Source organism: Diadema antillarum, unplaced genomic scaffold, assembly GCF_040938485.1.
Source record: "Diadema antillarum isolate AM-2024a unplaced genomic scaffold, OU_Dant_1.0 scf00000226, whole genome shotgun sequence".
Taxonomy (NCBI): Eukaryota; Metazoa; Echinodermata; class Echinoidea; order Diadematoida; family Diadematidae; genus Diadema; species Diadema antillarum.
In genome coordinates, this window is record NW_027271115.1 from 3449414 (window position 1) to 3463468 (window position 14055).

The 14055-nt window shown below is 40.0% G+C and overlaps 1 pseudogene; it reads left to right on the forward strand.

Annotated features, from left to right (window-relative positions):
• Positions 1-1439: 1439 nt before the first annotated feature.
• Positions 1440-7019, forward strand: LOC139724684 (multiple inositol polyphosphate phosphatase 1-like; annotated as a pseudogene).
• The last annotated feature ends 7036 nt before the right edge of the window (positions 7020-14055 follow it).

Below are 14055 nucleotides of genomic sequence, written 5' to 3' on the forward strand. Positions count from 1 at the left end.
AATTGAGTGAGAGGGTGGAAGAGAATTAAGGAAACAGAAAAAAGAGAGAAACGTGATTAGAGCAAAAGTTAAATGGGATCCATATATTCCACATTATTATTTCATAGTGAGATTTGGTACATGAGCTGTCTTGTAATCCCGCGATCAGTGTCAAAATTTTGGACATTTTCCGCCGTACGCAAATCAGGTTTCAGAGTCAGTTTTTTGTTTTTGTTTTTTGTTGTATGTTTGTTTTCTGTCAATTCACATGCTATTAGACACCTGACTTAACGCAACATGACCACACATTGTGTTACTTTTCTGGAAAAGCTATCTGCAATGAACCAATTCACATGGTTATAAGAGTGCTCTATTGTTGGGTCTGTGGGTGAGCGAGTGTTGATGTACGTAAGCTAAGACAATTTATGTTATTCGGTCGGATATGCAAAGCTTTGAAGAAATAAGCTAAAAATGATAAATGTCAGGTCCCTTACAATTCTTCATATTCCCATGGAAAGGATTCTGAAAACTTCACGTCACGGGTCTTACAAAATCATGATATCATTATCATGACTCTAAAAGTGCAGTCACACGGACCATTTTTATGCCTCCGCCACGAAGTGTCGCCGGAGGCATGATGTTTTGGGGTTGTGCATCCGTCCGTAATCGATTTTGTGGACAAGGTAACCGAGGTTTCCGAATAAGACTTGGGACAAATAAGTATGGGTGGACGAAATTGCCCCTAACTAGTGCGCGCATACGCTTAACCCTATCTAGAGCTGTGTGTGCCACATTCGATAATCATTCTGTCCATAGATTTGTGTGTGTAATTTTTGCATATTTGACGCACTGGTACAGAAAGTGTTAAGGTCAAAAGGTCATAAGTTAAAATCAAATTATAAAATTTCTCTATTCCACCGATAGCTCTGGAACGCTACCACGTATTTTAATGAAATTTAATGTATACAGAATTACAAGATATTGTATTCAGAAGTACATGTGCAGCTATGTAATGGTACCCGTTCGGCAAAGTAAGAACTGTAACTATATGAGACATACGCCGAAACAAGCGAATTGACTACAGCAGCTCTGCAATCTATCATGGACAACTTGTATACAATCACTGTTAGTGGATTATCAAGAATCAGAAGAGAAATTGAAGTATAACTAGGCCTAATTAGCTACTGCAGTTGAATTTTAAAGTTTCATCCTTCGTTCTCTTTACTCCCACGGTTTACGTTCCCCATCGCGTTGTCAAGAGACTCAACGTTCGCCCCTAAAGGAGCTGACGCTATAGGTCACGTATTTAGCGTGGTGAATCTGGGCAATGCGCCACTATTTGCCGGGTTTAGTCTCTTCGAATTGGCTCATCGGAACTGCTTGCAGTCTGCGCTTTTTCACGTTTACCTGCATATCTTTGCAATCACACCTCGCCAGATCATTGGTCATGGACTGTCGTCATGATTCGCACTCTTACTGTCATCCTGCTACTGGCATTTGTTGTCGGCGGCCAGAGTAGCAGTCCGACGCCTCGCTACAGTACAAAGACTGGCTATGAAACCAGCTTCGAGCCGCAGTCAGACGAATTCGCCTGGCGAAAGCGTTACTGGCGGGCCATTGCCCAGGATGTCGGGGAGCTCTCCGCAGTGGATCAGTGCCAGCCGGCCGGCGTCTATGTCGTCCATCGGCACGGAACGAGATACATGAGCGATGGCGACATCGAAGATTACAACTCCATCCTGACTCGAATGAAGACCGAGGGCGTGAACAACAACTTCGCCTACCTTCTCGATATTCCTGACAACCTCTACCCCATCTCGATGGAGGGCGAGCTTCACCCTGCTGGGTTTGCCGAGATGAGGGGTCTCGGGGAAAGGATCAGAGCTAGGGTCCCGGAACTCTTCAGCGGGAACGATCTCGGGAATTTCACTTTCCAGGCAACGTGCAAACAGAGGACGATCGACAGCGCGCTTGGCTACATTGAAGGGCTGCTGGAAGCCGGAGCTGTGTGCAACGTCACTGGCAAAACTCCTTCTAAGGTGGGCGTGGTCTCATTTGCGAAGAAGAATAAAGCATTTGCATTGGCATTAAGTATAAAGCATATATAAATGCCACGTTTACACCATGTTCCACAGCAGTCCCGTTGCAGGTCACCATTGTTGTTTTGCTTTGACCAGTGACCGAGATGGTTGTGATTTATTCGCCAGCATGCACACGGTATTTGCTCTCTCAGTCTTTCTCTCCTTCTAGAGTATTATGATTGACGCATTATTATGGAAATAAAGTCTTTGAATATTGCATAATACCACAGACGTTTCGAATCCTCTGTAATGCAGCACATGCTTTGCTTTTAATTTTCCAGCGGTAGTGCATGAGGGTGCAATGCCCCCATCAAAAGTGATATGGATTCCGTGTGTCACATCAAGATCATGCTAGCTATCTAACTTTACCTAAAAAACTGCAGGACACAGTGACATGTCGAAATATGACCTCCGGCGATGTCGAAGTCGTGGTCATTGACCACGTCGAAGAATGCAGGGAGGACAGGGCGCTGAAATTCTATGATTATTGCGACAAGTTCATCGTGACCGTCGACAAAAACGACACGGCCGTCATCGAGAACACGAAGTTTGGGCGTGGGGCGGAGATGACAGCGGTTTATCAGAGCGTGGCGGCCAAGCTAACACCGGCTGGGTCCTCCGCGCCCTTTAACATGACCATTGGTAAGCAGGTCGTCCGTCTCCCTCTTCTTCCTCGTTTTCTTCGTTCAACAGGTTGTCGTCTTTGACACTTGAACCTAATCGCTTTTGTGAATATAAGTCATTCTCACAATCATACAGATGGAGTGATATCGGACTTCACTCCATGAGCTGATTAACTGAAGATGATCGGTTGTGAACTACCTTTTTTTTTGGGGGGGGGTGAGGGGGTCCTGCACCCTGTCATGATTAATCAGAATTCTCAAGCTCATGCATAATCACTCCTGGACTACCCTTCTTATGTAGCAAACAAAATACAACATTGAATATATTACACACAATCATGTCCCCCTCCAGCGGACACTTTTTAAATCGAATAGGTAATTGATTATACATTATGCTGAACGATTATCTTGGTCACTCAAGAGGAAAACGTCCCATCATATAAAATCGATGTCAGCAAATGAAGACCAATGTTAGCACATCACCACACGCCAGGAAGCTATAGTCGTCATGGGACAAACATTAACACTGTCATTTCTCCACTGTGTCTGAATCATGCAGGTGAAATAACTTCTACACAGTAGCTATAGTTTTTAGAGAGTCCATAAAAGTTGTAATTACACTTGCAATAATGATCAGTTCCGGATAGTTTCACATCAAAAGATGGAGGTTATAGGGAGCTAATTCTTTCCGCAACTCAAATAACTGCACCTTCCCAATATTTTTTTGAAAACCGCCTGCTTTATAAACTCAATGCCTCGTCCTCCTCAAGATTGTCTCATTTTTTACAACTTCAGTAAGATAATATGTCTCCAACAAAATACAACGGGCTTGTACCTTCCTGTACTGCACAAGCTTTGTATACCTTCTTACTAAAATTTCTTTCACAGACGTTTCACAGTCCAGTGACCTGAAGCTATTGTGGAAACATAAATCAGACAATAACTCATCATGACAATGACGAAACGATCAAAGCATAAACATAATGACAGAATTCAAAATGATCATGGTAGCATGACAGGCGAGGATTTCGTGCAAACAGAGTTCATCTTTTCTGCGAGAGCTGCACTTCATTAAAGGTACACGTCGGATATTATATAGAGACTCAAATGTGTGTATATATATCAAATAAATAAATACATTGTCATGTTTGAGTTATTCAAATGCTAGGTAATATTTTGCAGTGTATGAGTGGGAAAGCGTCTTTAAGCTTGTGAAATTTTCCAGTTTTTCTTGAAAGTATGATTTGCATATCACTTATTCGCCTGTATCCAATCTTTGACGGATTTCGATTCATTTTACCTCTCTTTATAAGGATTTTGGATCACTATATTTAAAAATATACATTACTGTGGTCGAGTCATCTGCAAAGAGGATGAAAGAAGGAAGGTCGAAGAGAGTCGAAAGAGATAAAAATATACATAATTGTTAAGATTAATACATATCAAGAGAGGTTTGCTTATCACGGAGACCTCGGTATCCTTTGATAATTTCATTGAAAGGGATTTTTAAGGGAATAATAGTATTATAATGCAACTAAGAAATGTGTAAAGGTCTCCCTTGATTCTACAAGACACATTTTTTTCAAGAGTAGCGGATATTGTGTCGCCAAGATAACAGCACATGTCCCTCAAAATCAGGAAAAAGGCTTGCAGATCGAACTGCTCCACTATTTCACTGGTTTACAAGAAAATTAGCACACATGAGACATATTTTGATATGAAATTATGCAGTATGCACATTTCAAGAGTACAGGACGTAGGCCTACTTTGCCATACGGTAACAGGGTATTATGCCCCAAGCCATGTAAAATGATTGCAGATCGAACTACGTCTCCAGTTTTAAAGTGAGTCAAACGAAATTTGGCACACACAGCATGCATAGTAAGCTCAATGTAAAGTTGTGCGAGACACATGCTTCAAGAGTACTGGAAAGTGCGTTGTCATGGTAACAGGTCATCATGGCCGCAATACCAGGTAACAGCCTTGCAGATAGAACTTCTTTTCCAGTTTCAGAAAAGAAAATGGCAAAAAATGAGATTTGAGATTAGTATGCTAATGCATGGATTTTCAGCATTGAAGGATGAAAAGTGGGATACACCGCTTAAATTCTAATTAACAAAGCTTATCTAAATTGCACTCACCGTAGGTGGTAGTCGTTTCTTTTCTTTTGTTTTTCATGAGCAACATGTCCATCCTGGCGAAATACGAGGTACCTCAAGTTAGTGTAAGATGTATAGCCTGTATAGGGAAGCATTATTAACAAATGATCTACATTTCAGTAAGTGTTCACTGAATACAAACGAAGGTCCATATTCCATTATTGTAAAAATTTTCCAACATTTGATGTTTTTACGAAAAAGTACACATTCCGTCTAGTCGTTAAAGGTATATTCTCCCTTCTATAAACGCCAAGTGCTCCTTCATTATGCTAAAAAATAGATATGTTGAATTCTCTCTATGTTTCCCTATATTGTTGTCTTATACTGTGACACCACGATTTGTTGTAGATAGTCTTCATATCCCACGTAGACGGTATCTACCAACGAATTTAAATAATGTCGAAAGCATTGTCCAATTTTCATTACTCTTCACTAATGTTTTCTACTAACGTTTCTGCATTGAATCAATCCAGATAGATTATGAATTAGGGTCCATTCCCCTTCAAGCCCTGAGCATCCCTGCACAGGAGTGTTTCAAGAAATTGTATTATCTATTAAATGAAAGAAGATGATGAGGAAATAATGTCCCTCCAAATATCAGAGAATCGGCCATTCACGAATTTGGGGACCCTTGGCAAAGGCAGGGTATTACCTCTGATGACATGTCGATTACCAATGCACATTGATAGGTATAGGCCTACACCTTAAATAAACGAAGATGATTATATCCCCTCCCAACCCCATCTGTGTTTCTCTCTTACCGTGTCCCTCACAGATGAACTGGAGGTCCTGAATCACATGTGCGGTTACGAGACAGCCTACAACGGCAGCTCGCTCTGGTGCAATCTGTTCACCGATGACGAGAAGCGCGTAATTGAGTATTACCTCGACCTCGACAGAACTGGACGGAAGGCTACGGTCACAAGATTAACTACGAGATAGCCTGTCCCCTGGTCGATGATGTCGTCAGCTACTTGGAGAGGGTACTAAATAGAGGGTAAATGAATATCATGGCTCTGATGCATTGTCAGATAGTTTGATTGCGAGTAGAAGTAGAAACTGTTGAAACTTGACCTTCGTCGATCAGTTGACACCAACCGAGTAGGGCGTTTTATTCAATTCAGTCAAGGTGTGTGGTAGTAGTTAAAGCCTTGGACTCTTCAACAGGAGCTCCTGGGTTCGAATCATACCCCGAGCGATCACCCCTGGGCGCGAGATGCGTTGATCGCATGGTGCCCTTCTTGACAAAGTATGGGGTAGTAGTTAAGGCCTTGGCCTCTTCAACAGGAGCTCCTAGGTTCGAATCTTACCGGTGCAAACACCCTGGACAAAATCGCGCTGATCGCAGTGCCCTTCTTGGCCAAACTATAGGTATGGGGTAGAAGTTACGGCCTTGGCCTCTTCAGCAAGAGATATGGGTTCGAATCTTACCCAGTGCAAACACCTCTGGACAAAATCGCTTTGATCGCAGTGCCTTTCGTGATTCAAACTAGATATGGGATGTTAGTTAAAGTCTTGGACTTTTCAACTAGAGATCCTTGGTTCGAATCTTACCCTGTGAGAACATCCCTGGAATAGATGACCAAGGTTTGAAATGGATTCCTGACAATCTTAACAATCATAGGGTACTGAAATAAAGGCGGGAGGGTCTTGCTTTGGTGATTGGCCTACTAGTGGGACTATCAACTCTTAACTTGACCATATCAAAAGATTTTGTCAATGTCATTGTTTTCATTTTCATCCCCAGAACTCCCAAGGGTGCTTTCAAGTTTGCCCACTCCTCCACCCTCCAGCCATTCTTGACCATCCTTGGCCTCTACAAGGACTCGCCCAAGCTCATGGCCGACAACTACAACGTAAGCATCAACCGCGCCTGGGCCAGTGGCCGAATCTCGCCAATGGGCGGCCACCTTGCCTTTCACTTCTTCCGGTGTCCAAACAACGACCACCGCGTCCTTGTCCAGCACAACGAGCTCCCCATCCAGGTCGGAGCATGCCAGGACTTCTTCTGCCCCTACAACACGGTGGTCACCCATCTGACCGAGTCTTCCAACGGATGCTCATGGGACAAAATCTGCAGCTTGGATCCCGACAATGTGGGCGCTAGTGATCTTACCAAATATCTGCTTGTGATGTTGATACTTGTTTTGTCTGCGTTTCTCGTTGTCTCCAGCTGAGGAAGCGATCAATGAACTACCAACGCAATGAATAACGAGATGCTAATATGCGTGAAAAGTAGATAGACATGAAGGCCTTTGACAAAGCTAGATTAAACTTTGACAAATACCAACACTTTAGGCTAAAAAGCTGGCCAAAACCTGAGCTCTCCAACTTTGGGCCAATTTGATTAATGTATAGGAGAACATGATGTAAAAAATAATGATTTGGAGTATGAGGTCACGTCGTTGAGTGACATTATGACTCTTCAATTGTCACGTCGGAAAAAAAAAAAACATAGAGAAGAAAACAACGACTTAGTGACAAAGATGGATTCAAGCAGGTCTCATAGGAAAACCCTATTTTTTTAATACATGAGGAGGAGGCCAAGAAGGGGGATATATATATTTTTTTTAGTTAGCAAAGGATTTTCACCTTTTTGTCAAGGTTTAGACTGTTTCCAGTTAGCCAAGCATTTTCACCTTTTTGTCAGGGCTCTTGATGAGGACTCAAGATGACAGATTGAGAGGTGCTTTGTAGGACAACCACACATCTCCCCACGACAAGCACGGATACATCTCGTTCTTCTCAAAGAATCCACATCGAGTCACCTACATTTCCGAGGAGAGAATGAAAGAAAAACAAGATATCTCTAGAAATCGAAAGCCACCAGTTAAGACTGAATACAGTGTCATGTAGATCTTTATCGCAGAAAGATTTATATCCAAAACAGTGCTGCTGCCTTGCAATAAATTCACTGACTTTGTGTGGAGTTGAGATTGAACTACCTGAGTGTATTAGAAATCTTGGAGTGCTTTTTGATTCATCATGATCAAGTTCAGGGACATTTCGTCATTATGCAAATCTCTCAATTATTTATTTATAACATCTCAAGAGTTCCTAAATTTTTGACATTTGATGTATATATGTAAACAGGTTATAATAATTATGTTCAATGCTTCCGAATAGGTAAGATTACTGTAACTCAGCTCTGATTAATGTGATTTTGGGGGAGTGGCAAGACGTCAACTTATCCAAAACCGCGCAGCTCGTGTTGTGCTTGGAGCATGAATGGGTTTCTGGAAATTTTATGAATATCAGTAGTTTGCAATCGCAAGTTTCTCCTGGTTCCCAATCTCATGCATCTGTCAGAAGTATCCGCACGGTTTAAAGATGTTCAGTTCTATAAAGGTTACCGGAAATTGACATAGTGATGATGAATTGATTCAGATGATTAAGTCGAAAATTGGTGAATATTAAATCGATAATCAGTATTATTGTCAGTGTCACTGTATCGTCAACAAGTTACAGAGTATTTTGACAGAGTAGAGCGAGTACTGGTACTCCACGAGCAGTCCTGACTTTATGGTTGTGGCAAACAGCGCCATCATCGTTGACACTTGAGCTCCTGTACAACGTACAAAACGGCGTAAGGGGGGGGGGGCACTCAAGGATTTGAGATTTTGAATACAGAGGGAGAGAAAAGAAAGAAATAAGGGAGAACATTTTTACGAAAGCAAAAGGTAAAAAAGGAGGTCTATGCACTATAAAATATATATCTCACATGGTATATCATCTGAGATTAAGTACGTGAAGTGTAGCTAATTCTGCAATCGGTGAAGAGATTTCGAGATTACTCCGCCGTACGCAAAACATGCTTCAAGTGGCAGAACAGTGCCTCACAGTGTTACATCGTTTGTTTGTCAGTTTTTCAGTGGATTTAAGGCGCTGTCAGACGGTCGACTTAAATGCAACATAACCACGTGTCATATCTCTCTTATCTTGCCCTTCTTTCTCATGTATTAAAAAAAACCCAACAACATAGGGTTTTCCTATGAGACCTGCGTGAATCCATCTTTGTCACTAAGTCGTTGTTTTCTTCTCTATGTTTTTTTTTCCGACGTGACAATTGAAGAGTCATAATGTCACTCAACGACGTGACCTCATACTCCAAATCATTATTTTTTACATCATGTTCTCCTACATCAAATTGGCCCAAAGTTGGAGAGCTCAAGTTTTTGCCAGCTTACCAGCCTGATGTTGGTATTTGTTGGTATTTGTTGGTATTTGTTGGTATTTGTATTCATACTAGTTTCTTCAGACATAAACCAAATCATAACTTTCTCGTTTCCCTAGTGTGCTATGTCGAAATCACTTCCTTTAAGTCTTTTTTTCTTCCTACTCTCCCTCCTTACCTCTATATTTATTATAATCTACCTTCCTATCTACCTGCCCCTGCCTCCCCCTCTCCCTCTCTTTCTCTCTCTCCCTATATATATATATATATATATATATATATATATATATATAGGGATGAACCTGCTGTCAACCGAGTGAACTTGTTCCAATACTTATACACACACACACACACACACACACACACACACACACACACACATATATATATATATATGTATATCTAAACTATATCTTAACTCACTGCTCCTTCAGAAAAAAAAAACTGTCCGTATTTGCACGAACACGGATTACAGGCCTCATGTCAACCCATTGTTTTTTTCAATTGCGTACACTCTCCATTATTACACAACATCTACCTCCAAAGTGCTGTGTTTATGTAAAGATTCCATTCCCACGAACTTCCCACCAACCCGTTAAACATGTATGTTTCGTTTTAATTCGGCTATTCATTGTTATTTAACCAGAACCTCGACAAACGTGCACCTAGAAAATCCAAAAATTGTTCTTGCCCACCGATCCATACGACATCCCGGTCCTGGCATCTGGAATTCTTTTCTCATGAAGTACGGGTACGACGGTGCCAAACAAAGCATACTTTTAGAAGACAAGTGAAGAATACCCTTCTTTGCAAATATGTTTAAGCAATACAATGTGCATTGTTCTTGCCTGCTCTCCGGCCCCAGGTTCACAGGTTTATTTTGTCATACGTACATCACGTACATAATAGCAACGAGTCTTTCTATGTTACCAGAATAATTGTCAATCTTGTATAACCTTAATCACCATGAAGTAGAGTACCCCTCTCCTTATTTCTTCCTTTCTGTCTATCTATCCTTTCTTTCTTTCTTTCTTTCTTTCTATCTCTCTCCTTCTCTCATTTCCCTATCTATCAATCAATTGAAAGTGCATAATACATTTTTGAATGATGTTTATGTACATAATGTATGTTATCCATACTGGATGTCCCAGTCTAGCTTTTCATAGCTTATGACGATTCACATAATAATGTATAATAACATATTTCGTGCACAAACTATGTGCATATTTGTGAATAATGTATGAATAGGCCTATATGTTTTTTTGTAAATAAATCAAATCAAGTCATATATATACATATATATATATATATATATATATATATATATATATAGATATAGATAGATATATACACATGAAGAGTTTGTTCGCAAAAAACCGATAAGTCCATTTTTGAAGATTTTGAAGTACGGTCTCTGTCATAAAGTACAAAATAATACCTTTTAAATGATATGTTGGTCACTACATATAAAGGTATATTTTTTAAGTTATGGTCAAAAGAAGCAAAAATTTTCTTGTTATTCTCCTTATTTTTCTTGACCTTTAATCGTAAATATCTCCATTTGGCAAATATGGACTTATCGGTTTTTGCGAACACTCTTCATATATGCATATATATCCAACTACCTATCTCTCTATATCTATCTATCTATTTATCTATCTATCTATCTATCTATCTATCTATCTATCTATCTATCTATCTATCTATCTATCTATCTATCTATTCATCTATCTATCTATCTCTATACCCGTCTCGCTAATCGTAGCAATCGGCAATAAGAATTAATGTTCCGTTTACACCGTGCTAACTCTCCGAAGTATAGCCGTGTCTAAATGAATGAACTAAGACTACATAGTTTGACGAAATAAGGAGCTTTCGTCACATTACTCCTCGAACTGAACATTTTCGACAGCTCATTGAGCACCACGCAAAGTCAGGCTTAGCAATTTAAATAAGAGTGTTAAAAGACAGTGAGTGGCTTTATCCTCGGTAGATGATCGCGCACTCAGAATGAGCGACATGACGTGAGCCTCTGGAGGCAAGATCCACTTACTATAGTATGTGGAACTATAGAAGTATAACAATACTTATTGCGCATAATCGGTTGACAGACGGCTTCTGCTTTCTTTTCTCCTCTTTCTTCATCTGCCCTTACTCTTTTGTGTGTGTGTGTATGTGTGTGTGTGTGTGTGTGTGATGTCACTTAGGAGTCCTCAAATCTGGTTGTGATCTTTGTATCCCCATTATTTAGTTCTTATCCTTTTAGATCCCAAGAGACTGTTTTGACAGTGGACAACAGATACGTGATGTAGTCAAGTATTAGCAACACAGCATATGGACAGATGAACTCTCGAACCAAATGACTAAGTGAAAGTGTAACTTTCTGTATCATTTTTTTTTATGTGTTCAACTCCTAATTTTTTAAAAGAATGAGCATAGTCTCGATTTAAAAAAGGATCAGGCTTATCCCCCATGACGACACAACATTTTGTTATCATAATACCTTGTGTGATTGATTCAGGACGCATTAGTACGTAAGAACTAGAGAGAGAGAGAGAGAGAGAGAGAGAGAGAGAGAGGAGGGGTGGGAGAAGGAGAGGGTGAGAGAGAGAGAGAGAGAGAGATGGAGCGTTATTGATGCGGGCAATCTACCTTTTTTTTTCGTATCAATCTTCATTCATATCACTACGCCTATAAAAAGTCGCTAGCGAGTGCCGTTATACCTGTGTTCCAGTCGCTTTTCATTAAGCTCCATTGAATTGAATGTTCTATAATGTATTCCGTGAAACTTACACCAGACTAATATTTTCATCCAATAGCAAAGGCTCTCTGTTGATATAAGGTATATTATGAATGCCATTTGCACTAGATACATACCTGATTAGATTATATTTTTGCACAACCGAATATCAAATTACCAATATGTTCAAAAATACTTTCAAACACCAACAATAGAAATATAACCAAACGGCCATGTACGTGCACAAAAGGCAAACAACGACAAACACCACAGGTATTTCGTGATAATTCTGAGTTCGACAGTGAGATGATTTTAATGACCGTATATGTATTCGACCGTATAAATGCTTCTGAAGCATTGGATAAGGAATGTCTAAGGGCTGTCACAGAGCGGTCGTATCTCCGTGGATATGACAGTAGATTCTCCATCTTAGAGCCACCATTTACCATTTGCAAACGAACAGAAAAACAGTTTTAGTGCTTCAGAATCGTTCTTAAATGTGAGTCAGGGATTAAACAAACCAATGTAAAAATGTTGATCAGTTGCTAATGTTAGGTATTGTTGAACATACAAAGTGTGAACAATATTTTCATTAAAATCGTTTCTAGAATAAACCTATATGGTTTATTGAGAAAATTAGTGATACCTCCATAAATTTGTGGCTTTATGGCGCAATTTTTATATTGTAAGATTTTTGTGATACAACTGGACTATGTGTCATATGCATCAATAGTGATAACTCGAGCATTTTGTTGATCACTCCTCTCTGCGGAAAACATGGGCTTTAAAGGGAACCCAAACCCAAAGAACTATGTGGATTGAGTGGAAGCAGAAACATTAGTAGAACACATCAGTGAAAGTTTGAAGAAAATCGGACGATCGATGCAAACGTTACGCATTTTTAAAGTTTTGGTGTTGGAACCGCTGGATGAGGAGACTACTAGGGGTTATAATAGAATATAAAGAAAATATAAAGGGAATTCCACAAAAATGCATTTTTCATGAAAATTGCACATTCCATCAACTTGATACTGACATAATGTTAAGGGTAGCAATTATTCTCCGTGCTTTCTGAAAGCGGTTAGTCAAGTGCTCTTTCATAATGCTAGAAAAGTGAATTTTTGTGGAATTTTCTTTATATTTTCTTTATATTGTTGTCCACTCATACGTCATAACCTCTAGTAGTCTCCTCATCCAGCGGTTCCAACACCAAAACTTTAAAAATTTATAACTTTTTGCTCTTGGGGTTTGGGTTTTCTTTAAGGTCCTGTAAGTCCAGTGGTATATAGTGGTATAATACTCTTTAGGAAAGGCACTGGTATATCCTCCTTGTCCGTCAGTTGGTGGGGACTACAAACTCTCAGTCTAGTGGCCATCTTCCCATGTCGGAATTTACCAGTACATTGTAACAAGTTCTTCTTCACTGGCGACGTAAAACAAATACAATGTTGGTAAGAGCAAACTTCGCCAGTACCATTACCACGCCCACCTGCGCTGCGGTCGCTCATAGCAACGCACACAGCATGCAGAACGCTACATGGCGTAATCACTCAATGGGGCCACAATACCTGTAGTAACGAATCTAACATTATCGTCATGTCCGCACTAACGCAATCGATAGGCCTATATGTACCTCCCACATTATGACATTGTCTGTTCATTACCATTAGTGGCTTAGTATGAACCAAGGAGGTTGGTATAACAATATTATGAACACGTAATTTTTAGCGTCTTGCCCTTTCCTGCTTTCCGTGATAATTTTGACCCAAACTATATTGCAGGGTCCTACATTATGCGGATCTTATGATTATAGCAATATTTTATTACACGGGTTTTAGAGCAATATATATATTCTGTTCCCAGTTCCAAAATGATCATTATGATTGTGCAAAAATAGAGTATATACCTTAACATTGGGATACATTAGCTTGGGTATAGAGGGTATATGGATTGTGTCGATACATATTGCAAGACAACACCAATTTGGGTTTTTTTTTTAAAGACAGTTGTGTTACACAAAGTTTTAGTGGTTTTGAGCATATGACGAGACATTATTTTTAACCATAAAATCCATCTTCTCTGATCAAAACACAACACACCATGTTGTGTATTTCAGCGATCGTGTATCATCGGGTTTCCTAAACCAACCTCCTTTGCCCGTGAATAAAACGTACATTATACTTATCGCCTTGACTGCAGGCTATACGTGGAGATCTTGTGAGCAATTAATTTCAGAGTTAGCAACGGCACTGTACCATTGCCAAGGTCATCACTACACAATACTGAGTCCTAATGAAAA